This window comes from Podarcis pityusensis (genome assembly GCF_964106645.2).
Source record: "Podarcis pityusensis genome assembly, chromosome: 13".
Taxonomy (NCBI): Eukaryota; Metazoa; Chordata; class Lepidosauria; order Squamata; family Lacertidae; genus Podarcis; species Podarcis pityusensis.
In genome coordinates, this window is record NC_138038.1 from 4,538,034 (window position 1) to 4,552,117 (window position 14,084).

Sequence of the window (14,084 nt, forward strand, 5' to 3'; positions counted from 1 at the left end):
GACATCGCAAGTGACATACACAAGACTGATGTCAAATGCTAATAATATAATTGACAGTTTGGGATATTTTTCATAGCCCTTAAGCAGTCGTAGATTTTGCATTTACCGTTTAGATGGCTTCGCTTCACTTTTAACACAGGAGTATTACTATAAAAATGAGCCAAAGCTTGCAGGATGCGCCAGAGGAGTTGTGCCTGCTGCGTTTAAGCAGCCTGTTTACAAAAATGTCCCTTTTCAGTCACTTTCACTGCTGTATAGCGTCACAATCAGAATATGGGTTTGTCTGAACCAGCATTGCATCGCGATAGTCTAATGCTAAAAGTACCCCATCAACTATCAGGCAGTGTGTCAAACTAATCCGGCAGCAGTGACACCTATGCCAATTTCTTCCTCCTGCAGGCAGAGAGAGAGAGAGAGAGAGAGAGTGAAGCCCTTTTCTGGTTTGTAAGCAAGAACAGGGTGGTGCACCTGAAGGTGGTGCTTGGGTGGAAGATCCTGAGAAGAGGGGCAGGGAAGGGAAGACCTCCTGAGGTGGGAGACTGGGAGAAGACAGGGAAGTTCCCAGGTGAGAGCTGGGAGAAGCCAGCCCTTTCTGTGTGAGACAAGGGGTAAGAGCTACCTTTGAGAGAGTAGTAGTAGTAATAACAATAATAATAAAAAATATTTTATTTATATCCCGCCCTCCCCAGCCGAAGCCGGGCTCAGAGCCACTAACAACAATAAAAGTAACACAGCATTCTAAAATCAATTCATTCTAAAATCAATTCAAAATCAAATTGATGGCAACCATTGGGCTAGAGTTCTGTGAGGATTACCAAAGGAGGGGGTCAGACTGTGCCTTGTCCAAAGGCCTGGTGGAACAGCTCTCTCTTGCAGGCCCTGCGGAAAGATGTCAAGTCCCACAGAGCCCTAGTTTCTTGGGACAGAGCGTTCCACCACTTCGGGGCCAGAGCTGAAAAGGCCCTGGCTCTGGCTGAGGCCAGCCTAACCTCCCTGTGGCCCGGGACCTCCAAGATGTTTTTGTTTGAAGACCGTAAGGTCCTCCGTGGGACATACCAGGAGAGGCGGTCCCGTAGGGACGAGGGTCCTAGGCCGTATAGGGCTTTAAAGGTTAAAACCAGCACCTTGAACCTGATCCTGTACTCCACCGGGAGCCAGTGCAGCTGGTATAGCACCGGGTGAATGTGATCCCACGGCGAGGACCCCGTAAGGAAGACTTTGCATTTTCCTTTCTCTGTTTTAGTTTTTATTTAGATGAGTTTCCTTTACCTTGCTGTATCATGAACAAGCTTTAATGAAACCTTATGGGAAGAAAGGGGTGGAGAAACAAGCCGGCTCTAGCACTGTGACTAATCTTAAGTGTAGCTGCAAGCAAACCAAATTATACCAACATTGTTTCCCATCTGACGTCTGCAGGTTATTTACCTTTCAGCTTGTAGTCAACCTGTATATAAATATTATCTTTAATAACCAAATATATACTGAGCAGAAGTCCTTCTAAAGTGTGTGCGTGCGCACACACACACATACACTTTGGGTGGCGTGGGTCTAGCCTTCTGCAGAAGCTGGTTTCTTGGTTACCTCCAACCTACCAGTTTAATACTTGAACTTTCTCTTGTCGCCAGGCATTCTCTCCCTTCCCACAACACATGCAGAACATCACGACAAAATTCTTTGTGTAAAAACTCCAGCATGTCTTGGAATTTTGGCTGTGACCCCAGGCTTTCAAAGCTCAAAAAATATCAAGCAGAGGATGTGGCTGGGCCCTCAAAAAGTGAAGAATATGAGAACAAAACAGAGTCATTAAATACAATGCCAGCTGCTGCTGCTGCTTGTTTAGGCATCTCTTATTATTAAACCGCTCTAGTAGCAACTGGTGTGCTGCGTTTGTTACCTCAATTGTTCACAGGCATTGGATAGAGTCGTTCCAAGCAGCCTAAGAGCAGAAAGCTAACAAGGAAAAAGGAACTTGGGCCAATGCGGTTGCAGTCCTTAAACACACGTCTCCCTGAGCAAGTGGAATTGAATTCGGTGGAATTTACTGCTGGTTTCTCGTGTACATAGAATGAAAATGCATAGCAGTTTCCAGAACTTTTCCCAAAACTTCTTCATTTCAATTTCACTTGCCTGTGACATACCCTTCATGTACTTCAGGTTCGAAGAAACCTTTAAAAGTGTGCTTTACTTGGGATAATCATTCTTAATTATTACTTTTATACAGGGCTTTTTTTTAAAGCAGAACTTGCTGGAACTCTGTTCTGGCTTTTTTCAGGTGGGTACCATTGCCATTGTAAGACTACAAGGGAGGCATTCCTGGTGTGTTCCGGCACCTCTTTTTCTAGAAAAATAGTATTGCTTTTATAGATTAATTTAGAAGGCATCACAGAACAGAAGAGCCTCAGGTTGAAGTTCAGCCATGATTTTATTTCATTTATTTATGTACACTCTCAGACACAAGCCCCTACAAGGCACCCTCCTGGACTCCCCCCACCCAGAGTCTCCTGCCCACTGTAGAACTCAGCTCTTCACTTGCTACATTAATGGGACTCAGCCCTGTGCCTGGGACACAAAATAGGGTTGTCCTCTGTCTCACTAAGCCCCAGGCTATTGCATTAAGGCAGAACTGGAACATCGTGGGCTACTTGGGTGCGGGGCAAAGAGCATTTCTTAAACTTAATATATAGATGATACGGCTGTTATGACAGAGATAGGACAGTGCCAAGTCTTAAAATTAATTCTGATAATTAATTTCTTAGTGCAGTCCCTAAACTAACAACAACTCAAGCAATGGTGTTGCCAAGATGTCCCGGGATGTTTAAATATTTGGGCTTCCACATCCCAAAGCAAAAGGCAATGGCTTTGAGGTTTATTTCTTATTACAATCAAACAGTATATAAATTTTATGAAATAAACATACATTAAATTGATACCTTGATGAGTGCAAAGAATTAGAATGGATTCAAAAATATGGTTCAGGGGTGGGGCAGAAATCTGTTCTGGGGAGAATTTTCTCAGCACGTATGAGTCTGATGTTTCACAAGCTCCTTAAGCCTTTTTCCAGCACTGCTAAAGAAGTCTTCTCAGCCCCTTAGGTGAGTGCTGTTGCAGGCCAGTGGGCTTCTTCATGAAGGGCCTGGGTAAACCAGGGGTCATTTTTGTCACTTTTGTGATGAAAAGGTAAAGGTAAAGGTACCCCAGACCATTAGGTCCAGTGGCGGACGACTCGGGGGTTGCAGCGCTCATCTCACTCTATAGGCTGAGGGAGCCGGCGTACAGCTTCCGGGTCATGTGGCCAGCATGACTAAGCCACTTCTGGCGAACCAGAGCAGCGCATGGAAACGCCATTTACCTTCCCGCTGGAGCGGTACCTATTTATCTACTTGCACTTTGACATGCTTTCGAACTGCTAGGTTGGCAGGAGCAGGGACCGAGCAACAGGAGTTCACCCTGTCGTGGGGATTCGAACCACCGACCTTCTGATCGGCAAGTCCTAGGCTCTGTGGTTTAACCCACATCACCACCCGCGTCCCTGTGATGAAGTGTACCTGCAGCAATTCCAGTGTCCTACAGGTGCAAAACATGGCAACATTTGTGCAACCGAAGAACTGCTCGCCCTTGCATTCAGCACAAATAACATTAGAAATACTGGTTTTATCAGATAATCCAGACACACCCCTTCTGCAGCTTTGAGTAAGCCCCTTTTCTGGGAATGCATTATGGCTAGAGCTATCAGCAGTAACCGTAACCCCACAGACAACTTCCTCTACTGTGATTTGCAAGGCTCACATGTTCTGTGGGAATTTCTTGCCACGTAGCATATGGGGAACTGAGGAATAGAGAGTTAATCATTCACTTTCAGAAAAGTGAGTCTTCTGCTGGTTGTGCTGGTACAGGTTGATGAGCAAGAAATTTTAAGGTTTCCCTAGTGTCACACCTTTTGCCAAAGGAGGCTTTTGAGACTTGGGCAGTTGAGGAGGATGAGAGTGCAGGAATACACATCAGCCCACATGAGAGATGAAAGAAATCATAGCTGTAGCACTGTTAGGGGTAAACTACAGTTCCCAGCATGCTTTGGGAAAAGCCATGTGCTTTAAATGTGATTCAGATATGTGGTGTGGATGTGACCATAAGGGATCTGTGGTTCTGTAATCACATCAACTCAAACAGAAGGGGAAGAAATGGAGGCAGTGAGAGATTTTACTTTCTTGGGCTCCATGATCACTGCAGATGGTGACAGCAGCCACAAAATTAAAAGACGCCTGCTTCTTGGGAGAAAAGCAATGACAAACCTAGACAGCATCTTAAAAAGTAGAGACATCACCTTGCCAACAAAGGTCCATATAGTTAAAGCTATGGTTTTCCCAGTAGTGATGTATGGAAGTGAGAGCTGGACCATAAAGAAGGCTGATCACTGAAGAATGGATGCTTTTGAATTCTGGTGCTGGAGGAGACTCTGGAGAGTCCCATGGACTGCAAGAAGATCAAAACTATCCATTCTGAAGGAAACCAGCCCTGAGTGCTCACTGGAAGGACAGATCGTGAAGCTGAGGCTCCAATACTTTGGCCACCTCATGAGAAGAGAAGACTCCCTGGAAAAGACCCTGATGTTGGGAAAGACACAAGGAGAAGGGGACAGCAGAGGACGAGATGGTGGGACAGTGTTCTTGAAGCTCCCAGCATGAGTTTGACTAAACTGCAGGAGGCAGTGGAAGACAGAAGTGCCTGGCGTGCTCTGGTCCAGGGGGTCACGAAGAGTCGGACACGACTAAACAACAACAATCACATCAAGTGCACTATGTTCTGCGCTCAGTTTGCCCAGCTTCTCCTCCAGTGTTTCTGCCTGATGATCTTTTGAAAATGTGTATTTGGGCTTCTGTTTCTTCTTTTACCACCACTGCAATTCTGCCTGTGTTAAAGGGGCCTCCCCAGCTGCACTATGTTCCAAAAGAATCTAACATCCAAATGCAGGCTACCCGCCCTCTTATGTGTTTTGAAAAAATGTTGTTGATGTCCCTATCCTGCAGTAAGGTGCTGGTCAGAACTGGGGTTAAAAATAAGCTAACAATTGGAAGACTATTTGGCTATCCAAGCCTGCCCAGTCACTCTCTGTTTTGGGACAGATGGTACAGAACTCCCCTATACAGTGGTACCTCAGGTTAAGAACTTAATTCATTCCGGAGGTCCGTTCTTAACCTGAAACCGTTCTTAACCTGAGGTACCACTTTAGCTAATGGGGCCTCCTGCCGCCACCACCGCACGATTTCTGTTCTTATCCTGAAGCAAAGTTCTTAACCCGAGGTACTATTTCTGGGTTAGCGGAGTCTGTAACCTGAAGCATCTGTAATCCGAGGTACCACTGTAGCTCTCACACATGACATTAGGGTCACCCCCAGATTAGTGGGTCTGGCCAGCAGACTTTTGGTATGGGAATTCAGCAAGAAATTTATTAAAGAATCAACTGACTTCATTTGTTTGAAGGTTCTAATGTTGACATTAAATCTAAGAAGTTACTCACCTTTCATTACGGAAGCATGTTTGTCCATTACATAAAAATGGACATTAGTTTGTGGTATTAGACTGCATGGAACATAAGCGTTGCTTAACACACCAAGTCTAAGAAGAACAGAGAAATCTGATACAACCTTATTGACTGTTCAGATCACTCTGTTTTGGATGACTCCTTTCTGTCAGTCAAAAGGGTTTGTGACTTGTACATCTTTGGGGGGAGAGATAGATTTCAAATAACAGCATATTCAATGAGCTCCCTCTGTGTAACTGAAGATGGAAAATATGAAGAATTGATTGTAATTCACATTGTTATAATTTACACTTATCAGTATTATGTCCAAAGGTTTCTTTTTTAGTTGTGTAGTTATCACTAAAAACAAAAAACTTTAAAAATATATTTTCTAAATCTTGTTATGTGAATGTTAAGATTCATGTTGGGGGTTATGATTATTTGCTTATGACTGACTGTCGATTTGTTCAGAACAAATTAGAAATAGCTTAAAATCACAGGAAAGCATTTGATGTGTCCCATGATACCCACGTTGATATGATGTTAAACTACAGGCTGAGTGTTATGACTGTTCTATTTGCCTTGCACCGCATGCATGGTCCACCATCTCCAGTTACTTTATGTAATAAAGGATTTGCATGATAGTGACCCTATGATCCTGTCAATGTGACGTCACAATTGGTACTGAAACATAGGAGAAAAATTATGGCAGTTGGTTGTTTTGTCTGCATCTTAAGTGCTTTATGGGGGGAAATGTATTACAAACGTGCTGTCAGCTCAATTTTGAGTAGGCCCGGTTCTAACAGAGAGAAAGAGCTCCAATTTATTCATGTGAACTTGCAAAAAGGGGAAAGAAATCTGAGCGCAATCAAAGTAGCTCACAAATAGTAAGATCAATCCACTCATTCTTAGGAATGAGGATCCATTTCTTGACGCTTTGTGTAGAGAAGGCTAAATTTATGTGTTAATATATTCACAAATGAATAATTCAGCCAGTTTGGATAACACCCATGCTGAGAGTGCTTACAGCTTCCTCCCTGTTTCTAACACTGTCTGTCAATTATAATGCATGGATGACCCACCAGGACATCTCTCTCCCCACTGCACCAGGGTAAATACCGATCCTCAGCAGTCACAGCTTTCACCCATATCTAGCAGTGGCAACAGTCTGAAAAAAAAATGATCTTTCAGTTCTCAGAACAACTCTGCAGTAGGACTGCCATCAGTATGGGGCTCTAATCTGTACTCCACAAATAAACTAAGCCAACATTTAGAGACATCCCAAATTCTCCAGTCCACGTGATTAAGTCCTACATATTAAATGGAAGCTAAGACTGTTCAATGGGACACAGGTGGCGCTGTGGGTTAAACCACAGAGCCTAAGACTTGCCAATCAGAAGGTTGGCGGTTCAAATCCCCATGATGGGGTGAGCTCCCGTTGCTCGGTCCCTGCTCCTGCCAACCTAGCAGTTCGAAAGCACGTCAAAGTGCAAGCAGATAAATAGGTCCCGCTCTGGCGGGAAGGTAAATGGCATTTCCGTGTGCTGCTCTGGTTTTGCCAGAAGCGGCTTAGTCATGCTGGCCACATGACCCGGAAGCTATACGCCGGCTCCCTCGGCCAATAAAGCGAGATGAGCGCCGCAACCCCAGAATCGGCCACGACTGGACCTAATGGTCAGGGGTCCCTTTACCTTTACCTTTTAAGACTGTTCAATGATCTTTAAACGGATGCCTTCCAGTATAACAGAGGGGTTTTAACAACAACTTTATGTTTGGAATACATATGTCAGCAAGAAAATGTAGCGCGGACTATGTTGAGCTTTGTCTTCATAGTTACCATCCACTAGCCAAATCATGTATCCAACAGGTACATAAAGCATTATCACAAGATTCCCTGGTTTAAAAGGTCCAAAAACGACCAGCCAGAATGAACAAATGCTTTTATTTCCCAAAGCCACTAACTTTCGCTGAGTGCATGTCCCAGCCAGGGACACAGTTCACACGGGTCAAGTAGAGTGGCACTTTGGCAACATGTCTAAAATACTAGGATTATAAAAATGAAGAGGTAGTCAGGAAACGAAACAAAAATCTCCACTGTGAAAATCTTTAACTGGTGCAGAGCACTGCACAAAGGCAATAATGGTGACATGTACACAAATTTTCAGAACCAAAGAGAACTAATTTGTGTTGTGCAGACATCATATGACGTCTGCACATAGTTACATGCCCACTCTGCTACAATTGTGTTTACTGGCTGAACACCCCTCCATTTTTCAATATGTTGGCAGGTTATACAAAATAAATTATTCTACAAGTTGGAAACGAGGGGAATGCTAGCTTCTTCAATCCACACACTTCCTTTGTAGACCATCTGATATTATATATTCAGGAGAGATAAAGCCAGTTTCAGAGCAGGGAAGAATAAGAGAGCTCACCAGGAAAGGTAAGCCAATTTTGAGCTACTTTTGACTCTCCCAAAAGTAAACTGAATAGCTGAATGCTGAAAACTAGACACTGGAGTGTGGTAGTTAGGCAAAGGAATGCTGAATGAAAGTACCGACGTCTAATTTTATTAGCACTCATCTTTAAAATTTATTTTTCTGCCTTCTGGTCAGAGTCACAATATTCAAGGTGGCAAATGAGGACATTTATCAGAAAATATATTTTGCAGCATGGGAGTGTTTGCATGGAACAAAGTTTGAAAACTCAGGCCTTTCTCAAGGGTGGAAGCAGTCAAAAGAGTGGAAGCAGTCTACCTCTCTTTCAAATCAGAACCAGTGAAGGCGGTGAAGGTGCTGTGTGAGTGTCCGGAGGCGGTTGGAGGATGGATGGCGGCTAATAGATTGAGGTTGAATCCTGACAAGACAGAAGTACTGTTTTTTGGGGACAGGGGGTGGGTAGGGGTGGGGGACTCCCTGGTCTTGAATGGGGTAACTGTGCCCCTGAAGGACCAGGTGCGCAGCCTGGGAGTCATTCTGGACTCACAGCTGTACATGGAGGCGCAGGTCAATTCTGTGTCCAGGGCAGGTGTTTATCAGCTCCATCTGGAACACAGGCTGAGACCCTACCTGCCCACGGACTGTCTTGCCAGAGTGGTGCCCGCTCTAGTTATCTCTCGCTTGGACTACTGCAATGTGCTCTACGTGGGGCTACCTTTGAAGGTGATCCGGAAACTACAACTAATCCAGAACGCAGCAGCCAGACTGGTGACTGGGAGTGGCCACCGAGACCATATAACACTGGTCCTGAAAGCCCTACATTGACTCTCAGTAGGTCTCCAAGCACAATTCAAAGTGTTGGTGCTGACCTTTAAAGCCCTAAACAGCCTTGGCCCAGTATACCTGAAGAAGCGTCTCCACCCCCATCGTTCAACCCAGACACTGAGGTCCAGCTCCGAGGGCCTTCTGGCGATTCCCTCACTGCAAGAAGTGAGGTTACAGGGAACCAGGCAGAGGGCCTTCTTGGTAGTGGCGCCCACCCTGTGGAACGCCCTCCCACCAGATGTCAAAGAGAAAAATAACTACCAAACTTTTAGAAGACATCTGAAGGCAGCCCTGTTTAGGGAAGATTTAATGTTTAATAGGTTATTGTATTTTAATGTTCTGTTGGAAGCCGCCCAGGGTGGCTGGGGAAATCCAGCCAGATGGGCAGGGTATAAATAATAAATAATAATAAAAAAAAAAAATTATTATTATTATTAAAACAGTAGCTCTCAAATCTGTTTATTTACTTCTGCTACTTCCTTCTCTATTACTCTCACCTTCTTTTACAATTTTGATTCCCCCCCTTACAAAGTGCAGTCCTCCTTTACCCTTTAAAAACAGGAGGCTAGGGGAATGGTGGTGCAGTAAATTCTTTTGCCAACAAGTTCAAATCTAGAGCAATGCTACCAACTGGTGTGGTGTTTTTTTAAGCAAAAGGATATTGAAGACACAGAATGAAAGCTCCATTTGCAGTAAAGAGACACAGACATATACCAGAAATGGGGATTTCATTCACTGTTTCCAATGTTGTTGTTGTTGTTTATTCGTTTAGTCGTGTCCGACTCTTCGTGACCCCATGGACCAGAGAACGCCAGGCACCTCTGTCCTCCACTGCCTCCCACAGTTTGGTCAAACTCATGCTGGTAACCTCGAAAACACTATCCAACCATCTTGTCCTCTGTCACCCCCTTCTCCTTGTGCCCTCCATCTTTCCCAACATCAGGGTCTTCTCCAGGGAGTCTTCTCTTCTCATGAGGTGGCCAAAGTACTGGAGCCTCAGCTTCACGATCTGTCCTTCCAGTGAGCACTCAGGGCTGATTTCCTTCAGAATGGAGAGGTTTGATCTTCTTGCAATACCCCTTTGCTAAGAAAAGCACCTGTCAGCAGAGCTGCTCCAGATTTGATATTGAATTGCAGCAGGATGCTATTTACACTTTGATAGGTTTTGAAAGTGAGGAAGAATGAATATTTAAAAGCTATATAAAAAAAACGTTTTTAATAAATCTTTAGAAAAGCAGACATACATATATGTGCTTCAACATTTTAATGCAAAAATTCTCTTTGACCACTTACTATACGATGGAAAAATTATTCACAGGCAAAGAAGAAATAATCTTTCCCGAGTTTGATTCTTAAAAAAGATTACAAGTTTTTCTGAAGTCAGAGCAAATCATGACAGAATTTTTAAATAGAAGGTAAAATAAAATGTAACAAAGTAAAAATAATAGTGTGAATATTTTCCATCTATTTAGTTGTCACATACGTCAAGCCATTATGCAATTCAAGCACTCCAAGCCTCTTCTTTAGTTGAGATATGTGCTGTTCAAGATTCATACCAGTGCTTTCAAGGATCCAGTTCGTTTATAATAAGAATCTTGAACTGCAAAAGCCCTGTGGGCACTCCAGCCAACCAACACTGTCCAGCTTGCATTTAACCATCTTGCTAACGTGACTATCCTAAGAGAAGTCCAATGCCAGGAGCAGAGGGGAAAGCTCTCTCTCTCTCTCTCTCTCTCTCTCTCTCTCTCTCTCTCTCTCTCTCTCCTGCTTGACAAAGAAAATACAGACTCTCTAGTGAGATTAAAGAGATGCTGAGAGAAGGATCTAAGAATAAATATTGCAAAGGAGCTATAGAATGCACCATGGCATAAAAAGCCATATCCAAGTGTCAGCTAGGATAAAAGAACATACCTGAAAGGTCCTTCACCACTGGCCTTAGACACCTAAAACGTTAAATCTGAGTGATGGCACAAGGGCCATGGGGGAAAGATTACAAGGCTAGACGGACCTTCTACAAACTTTATTGGAGAAAGTATTTGTGGAATGTGAGGAAATTGTTCTCCCATTCAAACAGCAAAACATCCTTCTGTATGTTAACTCTGTGTGGTGTAGTGTTTAAGAGCAGTAGACTTGTAATCTGGTGAACCGGGTTCGCGTCTCCGCTCCTCCACATGCAGCTGCTGGGTGACCTTGGGCCAGTCACACTTCTCTGAAGTCTCTCAGCCCCACTCACCTCACAGAGTGTTTGTTGTGGGGGAGGAAGGGAAAGAAGAATGTTAGCCGCTTTGAGACTCCTTAAAGGGAGTGAAAGGCGGGATATCAAATCCAAATCCAAAGGTTGGTGGACAAAGCACAGTATTACCATACAAAGAAATTTTGTTTTTTTATATTCATAGCGGGAAGCCAGATTGTTGCAGAGTACTGGAAGGTAGAAGAATGGGCAAGGACACACAAATGGAAAAGGAACCAAACAAAATGAAGCATCATGACATGGAGAGTATGACAGTGACTCTCTTTTTGTCCTTTTCTCACAGTGCAGTTGGGAATGGTGCTGGGCTGAAATGAACATGAAAATGTAAACATATTTTGATATGGAAAACAATTATCCACCTGAACAGACGCTGTAGAACTGGTGTACTTTGTGTTGTCGTTGCTACTGCTGTTTTGTAAAAATTAAATCAAAGCGTTTGTGAAAAAAGAGAGAGCTCTGCTACTTTCCTGGTGAGGGATCAAAACGAACGTACTTCAAAGGCTAATTGGGTTGTTTCTGGTTTTCCCTCTATAGATGGCACCAAAGAAAATAAAACAATGACAGAATATGGTTAAACTATTTATTTGGAAAAGGCTTGGCAAACACTGGCCTAGAATAAAGTGGCAGCTGATTGGAGATTCCCAAACTGCAATGCGTTGCAAATGGGGAAGGTTTGTGCAACTAATTATGATGGTAGCAAACAATGGCTAGAGTTAGAATGGGTTATTAGCCCTACAGCTGAAATCCCATTAATTTCAGAGGGATAAGCACCTTCGCCTGGATTGGGGTGAAGTCTATTAGTGGCTTGAATCAGGGATGGGTACCTGTGGCCCGCCAGATGTTGTTGACTGACAACTTCCATCAGCCCTAGTGAGCATAAACAATGGTCAGGGATGATAGGAGATGTAGTCCGGTGGCTTATGAAGGAATGAAGGTTCACCACCCCAGCTGCAAATAGTTGTATTGTTTTTGTGAGCGTTAAATGACTGGGTTGAGTAAAAGGCACAGAATCAAAGCTTCAGGTTGGTTCTTCTTAAAAGCCTGTTTCCCTCCACATTTTAACTTGAAAGAATTGAATTATACATTAAACTGGAATGTGTTCATGAGTGCTCACCCACCTGATAGCAGCAGCATATAATAAATAGTTCTGTCCACGGAAACAAGAAATAGACTAGTTCTTTGTTTTAATTAAATAGAAGTCTGGGACACTTGATAAATTATACGACATGTACAATGTGTTTGCTGTAAGCTGTTTAAATGTTTACCAATGAGCTAGTGTTCTGTTTGTTTGCAAAGAAATCAGATTAATTATTTTACTACCAAATGTTCTCTACAACACACTTTGCTCGGAAAATTAGATGCTGTAAAAATACATTAGGAATTCTTAAGTAAATATTGATCTAAGGTTTCTGCCACAGGTTTTAGACAAATATATGCACAGCCACTCTATGTATAATCCACGTGCAAATTAGACATTTTTATGAATTTTCAGTTTACATATAATAATTACTTTTATTGTAGTTTTGACCATCATTGAAAGTGCAAATAAAAGGATAGATATAAATGCAATTCTCTTGTTTCCAGTAAAACGAATAGGAGATTAGAAGGCTTTTATTGTGGGGCCCTAATTCAAGCTCCCCATAGAGAAGAATGCTGTAGCCGAGAGAGGCAAAATGCCTGGCGCTTAGGCTGGATTGTGGCAAACCAGCGACAAATGCTCACCCCAAACTATCTTAAGTGCTGTTTTGAGGTTCCACCTGCTTGCACATGGTGCTACATGGTCACTGAGGGGGCTTTCGGCACCCAAAGTATGTCAGCTCCCTTTTGCCTCCTGGACAAGGATCTCCTATGGCCATGACTGTGGGATCCACATTGGGTTGCAAGGGCTCCAGTGATAGCACCCGCCTTCTGGATTCTTGTTTGGTTAGACATGGCAGGATCCCACACTTAGGCACACTTCCTGCCCACTGACAAGACCCCACTGGTCATGCAATGTGTCGGCTGCAATTCCCTCTGCACCCGTTCTACTTATGATACTGCTTGTGTGCGTGTGTTCTGCCAGGCGGCAATCCTATATACAGTGACTCCTGCAATGTGCCACTAGAATCGCATTGTACAGTAATGGTTTAGTCCTGGTCCTTTACACTGCTGAAGAATGGGGGTTGGCTTCTAGGGCAGTGCCTTCTTGATTACGTTGCCTCATTCACAGAACCAGTCTTTCTGCTGATGTGCCCCCCCCCCCCATTCATCTAGCACATCTGTTTTTCTGTGTTGAAGGCTCTACTTTTTAATTTCAGCCATTGAGCAGGATCTAGTTTATTCCTTCACATTTGTTGATTATATTGGTAAAATTGTTTTGTATCAAAATCCCTGCACATACCTCTAATCAGCAGTTGCAGTTTGTGGTTTGGCAGAGCAGAGCAGGCCTCCTTTGCTATTTGCTTGTATTAAATCAGGTAGACTGCATCAAGGATGGAAGTTGGACCTGTATGGACCTGGAGAGGCAATGAGAGCATCTCCATGGGTGCAGCTGCCCCCGCCCCGATCAAGTAAAACAATAGAAATACTTAACTAACTGACCGATCCCGTCAATTCTGCCCCCCCCCCCATCCTGGTTATGCCCATGGCCTCCATTATACTAACTCAGGTAGTGCGTGTTCAGGTAAGCATTGCTGCAACATCTGACAAATCCCTTCATTACTTTCTGCTTTCACTGTATATCTTTGGCTTCCTTTATCACATAAGGTTAAACATCCTTTGGAAGCCTTAAGCCAGAGATGGTCACAAAATTTCAATGGCTTGAGGCGTCCACCTGAAAAGCCCATCTTTGTTTTCATTCTGTTACTAAGCTCAGATTTGGTGTTAAAAGCTGTTACCAGACAGCTCAGAAGTTGGGGCTTTTCTGGTGTCTCCCGTCTCACTTGCAAGGGTCCTCTCTATGTTGCAATGTGTGATTCTCAGACTCCTCCCAGTACTTGCTGCTGCTGGAACTGTGGCCCCTTCCTGATACTAGCCTTATACACAAAGGCTCCTTTTTATTCCATTTTATTTC

The 14,084-nt window shown here is 43.6% G+C and overlaps 1 long non-coding RNA gene across 1 annotated transcript; it reads left to right on the forward strand.

Annotated features, from left to right (window-relative positions):
- The first annotated feature begins 143 nt into the window (after positions 1-143).
- LOC308460651 lies at positions 144-11,400 on the forward strand. Its single transcript, XR_013978688.1, has 3 exons — positions 144-608; positions 7,807-7,961; positions 11,178-11,400. It is a non-coding gene; the product is annotated as an uncharacterized lncRNA (long non-coding RNA).
- The last annotated feature ends 2,684 nt before the right edge of the window (positions 11,401-14,084 follow it).